Below are 12,814 nucleotides of genomic sequence, written 5' to 3'. Positions count from 1 at the left end.
TTAACCACTACACCACCAGAGATTCCATTCTTTCATTATAGTGTAAAAAATACTTCTAAAATTATCTTACATAGAGAAAAGTGCATAAATTATAACTGCACAGCTGACTGAATCTTCACAAAGTGAATATACCATGTAGCCAACACCCAGTTCAAGGAAAAGAACATAAAACAATCCCTCAGAAATCTCTGGTGGCCTCTCCCAGTTGTTGTTGCTAGTTGACTTCAAGTTAGCCCCAACTCATGGCAACCTTTTATATAACAAAACAGAATATTGCCCAGTGCTGCACCCTCTCACAGTGCTTGTTGTATTTGAGCCCATTGTTGCAACCAATTCAATCAAGGAACTAGCAGGGAACTGCTAGAAGTTCAAGCCAGATTTAGAAGAAGACATGAAATGAGGGATATCATTGCTGATGTCAGATGGATCTTGGACAAAAGAAGGGAATACCAGAAAGACGTTTATCTGTGTTTACCAACTATGTGAAGGGATTCAACTCTGTGGTTCACAACAAATAATGCATAATATTATGAAGAATGGCAATTCCAGAACACTTCCTTGTGCTCATGCAGAGCCTGTACATGGGTCAAGAGGCAGTTGTCCCAACAGAACAAAGGGATTAAAATCGGAAAAGGTGTGCGGCAGGGTTGTATCCTTTCACCTTACTTATTCAATCTATGCTGATCAAATAATCAGAGAAGTTGGACTATATGCAGAAGAACACAGCATCAGGATTGGGGGAAGATTCATTAACAACCTGCAATACACAGGTGACAAAACCTTGCTTTCTAAAAGTGAAGACGACTTGAAGCACTTACTGATGAAGGTAAAAGAAAAAACTACAGCCTTTAATTTGGATTGTACTTGAACCTAAAGAAAAGGAAAACCCTCACAACTGGACCAATGAACATCATCAAGATAAATGGCGAAGAAATTGAAGTTGTCAAGGATTTCATTGTACTGGAATCAACAACCAATGCCATGGAAGCAGCAGTCAGAAATCAAATGGCGCACTGCATTGGGCAAATCTGCAAAAGACCTCTCTGAAGTGTTGAAAAGCAAAGATGTCACTTTGATGACAAAGGTACATCTGACTCAAGTTACAGCTTTTTCAATCACCTCATACGCATATGAAAGTTAGACATTGAAAAGAAAGAATTCATGTATTTAAATTGTGGTGCTGATGATGAATATTGACTATACCCTGGACTGCCAGAAGAAGAAACAAATCAGTCTTAGAAGAAGTGCAGCCAGAACCTTTTTCATAAGGCAGGATGGTGAGGCTTTCATCTTTCTTACTTTGGACATATCATCAGGAAAGATCAATTGCTAGAACAGGACATCACGTTTGGTACAGTGGAGGGTGAGCAAAATGAGGGAAAACTTCTATGAGATGGGCTGACACTGCGGCTGCAACAATGGGCTCAAACACATGAAAGTTGGTAAGGATGGCGCAGGGTTTCATTTTGTTGATACATAAGGTCACCCAGAGTTGGCACCTCCTTGATGGAAAGTATAAACAATTACTTTCACCATGCTGTGTGTGCAACCATCACCACTATCAATATCCAAATGTTTATCACCCTAAACAGACATCCAGTACCTACTAACGCCCCATTACTCCCTCCCCTTAGTTCCGGGTTACCAGTAATAAGCTTTTGTCTCTAGGCATTTACCTATTCTAGATATTTCATTTGAGGAGGATCATTTAATATTTGTCCTATTGTATCTGACTTATTTCACTCAGTATAATGTTTTCAAGGTTCAGCCATGTCATGGCATGTACCAGATCTTCCTTTCTCACTGTGGCTGAATAACATTCCATTGTAGCGATATACCACAGTTTGTTTATCCATTCCTCGGCTGAAGGACATTTGGGCTGTTTCTATCTTTTGGCTATTGGGAATAGTGCTGCAACGAATACTGCCATGCAAGTATCTGTTTCAGTCCCTGTTTTTAGTCTTTTGGGGTGTATACCTAGGAGTAATTTCTGGGTCATGTAGTAATTCCGTGTTTCACTTTTTGAGGAACAACCAAACTGTTGTCCACAGAGCTGTACCACGTCACATTCCCAGTAGCAATGGGTAAGAGTTCCAATTTCTCCACAGTCTCCCACACTTGCCATTTTCTGTTTTCCTTGTAATAGCAATCTTAGTGGAGGTGAAGTGGTATATCACTGTTTTAAATTTGTATTTCCCTAATGATTAATAACGTTGAGCATCTTTCCATGTACTTTCCGACCATTTGTGTGTACCTTCTTTGTTGAAACATCTATTCAAGTTCCTTGCCTACGTTCTATTTCTACTGTTGGCTTTCATTGTTCAGTTTTAGTTCTTTACATAGTCTGGATACGAAACCTTTATTAGATATATGGTTTTTTCCAAATATTTTCTTCTATCCCACAGGTTGTCTCTTCACTTTCTTGATTAAGCCCTTTGATACACATGTTTTTAACCGTGATGAAGTCCAATTTATCTGTCTTTTGTTGCTTATGCTTGGTGTCATGTCTACCAATCCATTGTCAAAAACTAGGTCCTGAAGCTTCAGCCCTGTATTGTCTTCTAAGAGCTCTATGGTTTTAGTTCTTTAGGTCAAGGACACATTGAGTTAATTTTTGTATATGGTATGAGGTACGGGACCAACTTCATTCTTTTGCACGCGGAAATCCATTTCTCCCAACACTATTTATTGAAGAGGTTATTCTTTCCGCATTGCATGGACTTGGCAACTTGGTTGAATATCAATTGACCACAGATTTATAGATTTATTTCTGTACTCTCAATTCCATTCCATTAGTCTATCCTTATACCAGTTCCAGACTGTTCTTATTACTGTAGCTTTGTAGTGTGTTTGGAAATCAGAAAATGTGAGTCCTCCTACTTTGTTCTTCTTTCTCAAGATCATTTTGGCTCTTTGCAATTCCATATGAATTTAAGGATTGGTTTTTCTATTTCTGTAAAAGAGGTTTTTGGAGTTTTGATTGCATTGAATGTATAGATTGTCTTGGGTAGTATTGTCATCTAACAATATCAAGTCTTCCAGTACATAAATACAAGTTGTCTTTCCATTTATTTAGGGCTTAATTTCTTTCAGCAGTGTTTCATAGTTGTCAGTGCACAAATTTCATCTCCATGGTTAAATTTTTTCCTACATAATTTATTTTTTTAAAGGCTATTGTAAATAGAACTGTTTTCTTAATTTATTAGATTGTTTATTGCTGGTACATTGAAACACAACAAAATTTTGCACTTTGTTCTTGTACCCTGCAATTTTGCTGAATCCATTTATTAGCTCTAGGTGGCGTAGTGGTTAAGAGCTTGGCTGCTAACCAAAAGGTTGGCAGTTTGAATCCACTAGCCGCTCCTTGGAAACCTTATGGGGCAGTTCTACTCTGTCTGATAGGGTCACTATGAGCCAGAATTGACTCGACAGCAAGGTTTTTTGTTTTTTTTTAAGTAGCTTTGGTGTGCATTCTTTGGAACTTTCTATATATAGGATCACGTTATCTGTGAAAAAAGGTAGTTTTGTTTCTTTCTGATTTATATAACTTCTAATTTTTTTCTTGTCTAATTGCTTGGGCTAGAATTTCTAGTGCAATATTAAACATCAGTAGTGAAAGTGGGCATCTTTGTCTGTCCTGATCATGGGGGGAAAGTTTTTCAGTCTTTTCCCACTATGTTGTTTTTTTTATGATGTTAGCTGTGGGTTTTTCATAAATTCCCTTTATTATACTGATACATAGCCATTCAATTCCTAATTTGTTGATGTTTTTGTTATTTTTAATCATAAAAGGGTGTAATATTTTGTCAAATGTCTTTTCTGGACCAACTGAGATGATCATGTGATTCTTCTGATTTTATTAATGTGGCGTATTACATTGATTGATTTTCTTATGTTGAACTACCTTTACATTCCTGAAATAATTCCCACCTGATCATAGTGTATAATCTTTTTAATATGCTCTTGGATTCAGGTTGCTGGTATTTTGTTGAGGATTTTTCCATCTATAAGTGATAATTGGTCTGCAGTTTCTTTTTCTCATAGTGGCATTGTTTGATATCAGGGTATTGCTGGCCTCACAGGAAGAGCTAGGAAGTTTTCCTCCCGCTTCAATATTTTGGAAGAGTTTAATAAGGGTTGGTGTCAATTCTTCTTTAAATATTTGGTAGAATTCACCAGTGAAGCCATCTGGTCTAGGACATTTTCTGTTGGGAGGTTTTTTGATTCATGATTCAATCTCTCCACTTGTCATGAGTCAGCTGAGATGTTCTATTTCTTTTTGAGTCAAGTCAAATTCTAGGAATTTGTCAGTTTCATCTAGATTATCTATTTGATTGACATACAATTGTTTACAGTATTTTTTTATAATCCATTTTTATTTCTGTAGGGTCAGTAGTAATGTCCCTACTTTCGTTTCCAATTTTAGCATTTCCTTTTTTTTTTTTTTTTTATCAGTCTAGCTAAAGTCTTGTTAAGCTGATTGATCTTTTCTAAGAACCAACTTCTGGTTTCCTTGATTCCACTGCTTTTCTATAATCTGCTCTGATCTTCATTATTTCCTTCCTTCTAGGAGATTTGGGCTTGATTTCCTCATCTTTTTCTAATTCCTCAAGGTATACAGTCAGATTAATGATTCGAGACTTCTCTTTTTTAATGGAGGCTGAGAACTGCCTTCTCTGCATGTCGTAAGTTTTGGTATGTTGTGCTTTCATTTTCATTTATCTCTAAGTATTTTTGATTGCCTTTTTTTTCTTTTGATCCACTGGTTAATAGCACATTGTTTAATTTCTATATAATTGCATAATTTCCAGTTTTCCTTTTGCTATTTATTTCTAGCTTCATTTCACTGCGGTCTGAGAAGATATTCTTTATTATAATTTCAATCTTTTTTACGTTTATTGAGACTTGTGACCTAGCATATGGTCTATCCTGGAGAATGATCCATATGCAATGGAGATTGTGTATTGTGCTGTTGTTGGGCCACTTGTCCTATACATGTCTGTTGGGTCTAGTTGTTCAAATTCTCTACTTCCTTAATGGTCTTCTGTCTAGAGATCCTATCCATTATTTATCGAAAGTGATGTACTGATTGAAGTCTCCCAACTATTACTGTAAAACTGTCTATTTTTCCCTTCAATTTTGTCTGTTTTTGTCTCATATATTTTGGTGTTCTGATGCTAGGTGCATACATATTTACAACTGTTATATCTTCTTGGGGAATTACACCTTTTATCATGATATAATACCCTTCTTTGTCTCTTACAACAGATTTTGACTTCAAATCTCATTTGTATGATATTAATATAGTCACCCCAGTTCTCTTTTGGTTATTATTTGCGTAGAGTAGTTTTTTCCATCCTTTCATTTTCAACCTATTTATGTCTTTGTACCTAAAGTGGTTTCTTGAGACAGCATATAGATCATTTTTTTTTAATCCATTCTGCCACTGTCTGCCTTTTGATTAGAGAATTTAATCCACTTACCTTCAAAGTAGTTATTGATAAGGACTTACTGTTGCCATTTGGCTATTCGTTTTGTGTATGTGTTACTCATTTTTTTGTCCCTAACTTCTTCCAATACTGCCTTCTTTTGTGTTTAGTTCATTTTTTCTAATGAACCATTTTGATTCCCTTCTCCTTTCCATTTCTGTATTTTTTTTAAGATACTTTCTTTGTGGTTACTATGGGATTACTTTTACTACCTGTCTTAAGTTTCTTAGACCTGCTGCAATAGAAATATCAGAAGGGGGGGGTAGCTTTAACAAACAGAAATTTATTTTCTCATGGTTAAGAGGGCTAGAAGTCTGAATTCAGGGCACCAGCTCTAGGGGAAAGCTTTCTATATTGTCTCTGGGGGAAGGTCCTTGTCTCTTTTAAGCTTTTGTTCCTTGGCTCCTTAGTGATTTTCACGTGGCGTGGCATCTATCTTCCCCCATCTGTGCTTGCTTGCTTCTGTGCCTAATCTGCTCCTTTTATATCTCAAAAGTGATTGGCTTAAGACACATTCTACACTGAAACAACCTTATTAACATAACAAAGAAAATCTTATTCCAAATGGGATTCATCCATAAATGTAGGGGTTAGGATTTATAACGCAGGGTTTGGTGGGATACAGTCCAATCCATAACACTTTCCCAAATTTATAGCAACCTAGTTTAAACTGATAACAACTGAACTTCAATAACATGACAAAACTCTATACTTAAACTCTATACTTACACTGTTCTCCCTCACTTTGTTTTTATCACAAATTATATCTTTATACACGATGTGCCCAATAACATAAATTTATAAATATTTTAATGCAATTTTCAGTTTCAATCATGTAGGACGTAACAACTAGGGTTACAACACCACCCCCCCGCCCCGCCCCACACATAAAAAAAATACCAGAAAACTGGCCCTTATACTTTCTTATGAAATTACCATTAGCCAGGCTTTGAGTTGCTGGGTAGTGTGCTCTCATTTCAAACTGAAAGACTTACTTTAACACTTCTTGTAGGGCAAATCTACCTGTAAAGAACACCCTCAGGTTTTGTTTAACTGGGAATGCCTTAATTTTGCCCTCAGTCTTGAAGGATAGCTTTGCCAGATATATAATTCTTATTAACAGTTTTCTTTTAGCACTTTATACATGTCATCCTACTACCTCCTGGCCTCCAAGGTTTCTGAAGAGAAATCAGTACTGACCCTTATTGACGATCCCTTGTATGTGATGGTTTATTTCTGTCTTGCTGCTGTCAGGATTTTCTCTTTACCTTTGTGGCTTTTAAGAGTTTGATTATAAAAAATCTTGGCTTGGGTCTCTTTGAGTTTATCCTACTTGAAGGTCATTGAACTTCTTGGATGTGTAAATTATTCATGCCCTGATCATCAAATTTGGTTAGTGTTCAGTCATTATTTCTTCAAATTTTCTTTCTGGCCCTTTTTCTCTCTCTGCACCTTCTGGGACTCCCATAATGTGTATGATGCTTCACTTGATGGTGTCCCACAAGTTCCTTAGGCTCTGTTCACTTTTCATTCCTTTTTTTCTCCTTAGAGTCAATAATTTCAATTGTTTTCATCTTTCAGTTCACTGATTCTTTCTTTTGCTACCTCAAATCTGCTGTTGAGGGACTCAATGATAAAATTTTCATATCATTTATTTTTCAGCTTTGGTAATTTTGTTTGGTTCCTTTGCAGAGCAACGATTATGAGGGTGGCACAGGACCAGGCAGTGTTTCATTCTGTTGTACATAAAGTCACTATGAGTTGAAAGTGACTCAGCGGCACCTAACAACATCTTTTTATTGATATTCTCTATTTTGTTCATCTATCATTTTTCTTATATCCTTTAGTTCTTCGTCTGTGTTTTCCTTTAGCTCTTTCAGTACACTTAATACTGTTGCTTTAAAGTCTTCTAGTCTTTCGTTTAACTGGGCTTTCATGGGGACATGTCGCTTGATTTTTTGGAATGGGCCATTCTTTACCGATTCTTTCGCACACTTTGTAAATTTTTTGTTGAAACTGCAACATTTGAACATAAATATGTGTTAGCTCTGAAACTTAGATTCTTCCTTTTTCCTAGGGTTTAGGTAAAAACGTTCTTTAGTTAATGAAAGCTGTGACAGCCCATCTGCTCAGCAAGTTTCTGTATTTATGTAATGACCACCCTACAGGATGTGTGTGGACACAGAGGACTCTGTTCTCTAGCTGATGCCCAGCTAATGCCCAGCTAATGTTTTGAGATTCCCTTGTACTAGAGGGAAGAAAATGAAACAAAATCCTTCTCCAAAGTTTTTGAAACTTTGCTCTGTGTTGGGGCCTCCTTCAACATTTAGGATTACTTGCCCCATGCTTAAGTGTCAGCCCAAGTTGAAAATATAGGTTCTACCTTAGGCATTTTCTGTGTATGCATTTTGTCCTGGTATATATGTGGCTTTCTCAATTCCCCATATACGGTGCTTTTGAAAGCACTAATTTCTGAAAGAAACTCTCTTCTGGCTTTCCCTTCAGCCTTTAGATATTACATGTATGCTCCAGTTGTACTGTTTGAAACCAGATGGCTAAGAACAGTTACAATCTTGAGGCATTCTTCATCACTTCCTCCCACCCACCCCACCCCTACCCTGCATGAGCTCTGAGGAAAGCCAAATCAAGGGGAGCACTCCGCTTCCGTATTTCAGACAGTATCCTTACAAATAAGAAAAGACACAAACAATAATCCACTAGCAACGTTTGTTCTGTTCATGCCAGAGACAGAAAAACAGGCCATCTCTCAGAGTAGGTCCATGGTCCGCTACTGCCACCAAGCCAAGGAGGGGGAATGGTGCAGGTGATAGAAAATAAGTTTTCATCCATTTAAAAGTCTTTTCCTTGATTCACCGTTTACTTAGCCACTGCAACCCTCCGATTGCTTTTCAGAGTTCTAAGAAAGTTGAATCTGCCAATTTCTGGTTGTTTTCCTTGGTAATTGTGTGAGGAACGAGAGTATGGAAGTGCTCATGCCACCATTTTCCAGGAAGTCACTTTGGTAAGGTTTTATTTATGATTTTTTGCATCCTACTCCTAAGAGACCTTAATCTATAATTTTCCCTTCTTGTACTGTCTTTTTAAGATTTTGCTATTAAAATTATGCTGGTTTCATAAAATGAGTTAGGATACAGTCCCTTTCTATTCTCTGGGAGAATCTGAATAAAATTTGTGTAGTTTCTCCCTTAAATGTTTAGTAATATTCAACAGTGAATCCATCTGTGCATATAGCTTTCAAAATGGAAGTGTTTTTAGTTATGGATTTGACACTACAGTATTTAGAGTTTCTATTTCTTTTTTGTATTATTTTTGGTAAGTAGTATTTTACAAAGAATTTTTCTATTTAAATTTTCAAATTTATTGGTATAAAATTACTCATATTATGCTATTATAATTTTAATATCCATATGATTTGATATTGGTTATTTGAGTCTCCCCTCATTTTTCTTGGTGTTACCAGGAATTTATCAATTTTATTAGAGTAACCAAAAGGTTGGCAGTTCAAATCCACTAGCCGCTCTTTGGACGCCCTATGGGGCAGTTCTACTCTGTCCCATAGGGTTGTTATGAGTTAAAAACAACTCAACAGCCATGGCTTTTTTTTTTTTTTAGTCTTTTCAAATAATCATCTGTGGTTTTCTTAATTTTCTCTACTGTATATTTATTATTTCACTAATTTCTTCTCCAGTCTTTATTATGTCTTTTGTTTTCTGTTCATTGGATTCTAACGTCTTGTTCATTCTTCTTCTAACTTCTTGAGATGGATGCTTAGCTTTCTGATAATTAATCCGTCCTTCTTCTCAAACATAGACATCCAAAGCTATCATTTTCCCTCTAGGCCCTTGCTTAGTTGCATGTACACCTTTTGCTATATCATATTTTTATTATTCTGCTAAAAATACATTTTAATTTCCATTGTAATTTCTTCTTTGTTCCTCAGCTTATTTTGAAGTGTGTTTTGTAATATGCAAATACAAGAATTTTTTTTTTTTTTTACTTATCTTTTTGTCTATTTTAATTCTTCAAGGTCTATAGGATTTCAAAACTTGAATTTTTGATAATTGTTTTATGGCTCAGCATATGGTCATTTTTGGCAAATTTTCCAAGTGTACTTCAATTTGTATTTCGCAGATCTTAAGTACTGCACACCATATAAATCAATCTGATCAAGTCTGTTGTTTAGTCCAATGGTCTATTTCCTTACGAATTATCACTCTTTGTTCTATCAGTTACTGAGGGAGGTATGTTAAAATCTTCCCCTGCTGAGGATTTGTCTCTTAGTTTCACCAAGTTTTGCTTCATACATTCTGCAGCTATTAGGTGCATATAAATTGAGAATTGTTTTATTTTCTTGTAAGAAAATAAAAGAGACAGAAGTAACATTCCCCCCCAGAAGTCCACTTTGTCTCATATTATTATACCAAATCAATATTTTGCCATCTGTTACACTTTTACACATATTTCTTGTAATCAGCACAGTTATTTTTCTTAATCCAATATGATGATCTTTATTGTGAGTAGTCTGTGTACATTTAATGGAATTATGATACATTTGGTTTAAACTATATCATCCAATTGTTTTCAAAATGATTCTTAAAAAGTGAGTTGTCTATTTTTTTCCTAATTTTTTTAAATTGACACATCATTAGAGGAAGTGATGAAAATTATTAACATGATTTTGTATACAATTAATCTTTTAAAAATTATTATTTTCAACTAAACGGGTGTGTAGGAGAAAAAAAAGAAAACACTATTTCTAATTAATTCCTACCTAAAGAAAGCTTTCATAAACACATCATATAAACATATTCAGTGCTTCATAACTTATAGTTGATAATTTCATTATTGCTCTATGTGCTTCTCTGCTGCAAAGCCATGAATAAACCTGGTCCAGAGATGTTTTGTAAGGATGAAATCATTTATAACTTTTCAAAGATATTTTTGTTCTTGCTTTCATTTTTATAAAGAATTATGGGATATTCTGATAATTCATTTAATGTCAAGATACATAAAATTTTCCCATAAGCCTTTTTTCTCTCTTCCTCAACCCAAACCATTTTTTCCCCCTAAAATCAGAGACAGCCATATGCATGTTCTCAAGTGAATAAGCTCTACCTGGAAAACCCTAGCTGTCCTCTGCCTAGTTGCACCAAACCAAAAAAAAAAAAACCAAACCCACTGCCATCGAGTCGATTTTGACTCAGAGCAACCCTATAGGACAGAGTAGAACCGCTCCATAGAGTTTCCAAGGAGCGCCTGGCAGATTCGAACTGCCAATCCTTTGGTTAGCAGCTGTAGCACTTAACCACTACACCACCAGGGTTTCCCCTAGCTGCACAGACAAAATAATTTAGATTCTCTTAGACTCTTTACTATATTTTATACTTTTATAAGAAAATATTGGCCAAATCAGGAGGAGTAAATGATCAAATATCAATGAAGAATATACTCAATATGCAGCAGGATTACATTTTTCATGAATGTAAGTGTGATGAATAATTTTAAATCATATTTCTGTTACTAATAATTTCCCAAGTTAAAACACAAATAGTTTTGGATCATAGATCTGGTCATTTCTGTTTTTATCCAAACAGCATTAAAAATCAAAACTGAAAAATAACAGAAGTAAAGGATAACCTGGCCTCTAAAATCCTGTTATCTTTTGTCTTAAGCAATTACCTCACTCACTGTAGTCAACATGGCGATGCTTTTCTCAAAGTACAGCTAAGTATGACCAGGCAGTGATAGTCCTGCCTTATCTCTGACCTTTAAACTACTTTGTTGTCTAACATAGGTACTTGTAACATATTAACTCCTTTGAGGTTATAAATATATCAAACTGTCTCATCAGCAAAACAAAAGAGGTACTTCTGTAAATTGAAAATCTGGATTATTCCAGAAAAAGCATTGGTGGAGGTTGGATGAGGTAAGAACTCCTCTTGTGACTTGTGCCTGTAATATTCAGGAAGCAATCCAATTAATTATGAAGATTTAAGGGAACAATTGAGAGTTCTGATGGTAATTTTAGATGGCCTTCAGAGAAAAACCTTTTTCAGGCACTAAAGGAGTGTGTGACTTTGAATCCCATTAGGGGGCACCTGATGTCCAAATAGTGATGATACATTCCTTATACATATTTTTTTTTTTTAAATGTATGACTCAATAATGTATTCTGATGATATCCATTATATGGAGATATAGGATCCCCTTTTGAATTTGGTAAATTATTTTGTTACAGACATGTGAGAACTAGAGCTGCAATTCTCAACCTGGTATCGGAGAAGGTTTTCTGGGGCACCCCGATTCTCTGAGAATTGTTTTTTAAAATGTCAGTGGTAATCTAAGAAAGTAAATATTTTAGAAGCACCATCAGGGTCACTTGAACACAAACTTCGTTAATGAGTAGAGCTATCCAACTTCAGTGCCTCAGTTTACACCTGTGTTCATGGGTGCCTTGGCACCCAGTGCTGCTTCCTTAACTCTCACAGGCTAGTAAAAACAGAGCAAAAGTGCACTCAAATGATAAAGAGTAAATACAGACCAAAGGTCAAATGACATTTTAAAATGTTTCACAGTAGAGGTGTTTAAGAAAAACTGAGTCATCTTGTACTGCACAGTAACACAGGTATTCTCTACTCAAAAGTATTTCACCACTGCATTCAAAGCTATAGGCGGTTTATAAGAGGTTGTATGGCTTCTGGGAAATAACATCATTTAGAAATTTAGTGATATTGTTAACTGCTTTCATAATTTTTGTTTATATTTAGTTTATAATCTTGCTTTGGTTTTATAACTTCATTACATCAACATAATTTTCTTTCTTTAAAAATCTGATTTAAAACAAAAATTGATAAATGTCATCACAAGTATGTACAGCATGGCACTAGAGAACCAGGCATGAATTCATGTTTTGCGGGACCCGAAGCTTATCCATTTCTGAGGGACTTCCTTCACGAAAAATTACAAACACCAAAATAAATAATAAAGTGTTAAAAGGACTCCTGGTTAAAACAGTATGCTCTAAGTATACTTAGGTCTGTGAAAAATAAGTTGGTGGTGAAAATTTTAAAATGAAAAAGAACTTTACCCCAAAGCTTCCTTTAGTCTATTTCTTTGAGAAATTATATATTTTTTGAGTTATATTAGTTCATTAATTCAGTGAACAAATTTGATTTTTCTTCGGTGCCGTGCTAAGCAGGCATGAGGACATGGAAATCTGGGCCACAGGAGCTGACAGGCAAGTGGAAGCTGCTCTGAAAGTCAAAAGCAGAGTAAACCTCATTGTGGATGGAACAATGGATGGC

The sequence above is a fragment of the Loxodonta africana genome, chromosome 27 (genome assembly GCF_030014295.1).
Source record: "Loxodonta africana isolate mLoxAfr1 chromosome 27, mLoxAfr1.hap2, whole genome shotgun sequence".
Lineage (NCBI taxonomy): Eukaryota > Metazoa > Chordata > Mammalia > Proboscidea > Elephantidae > Loxodonta > Loxodonta africana.
This window is presented reverse-complemented; position numbering follows the sequence as displayed.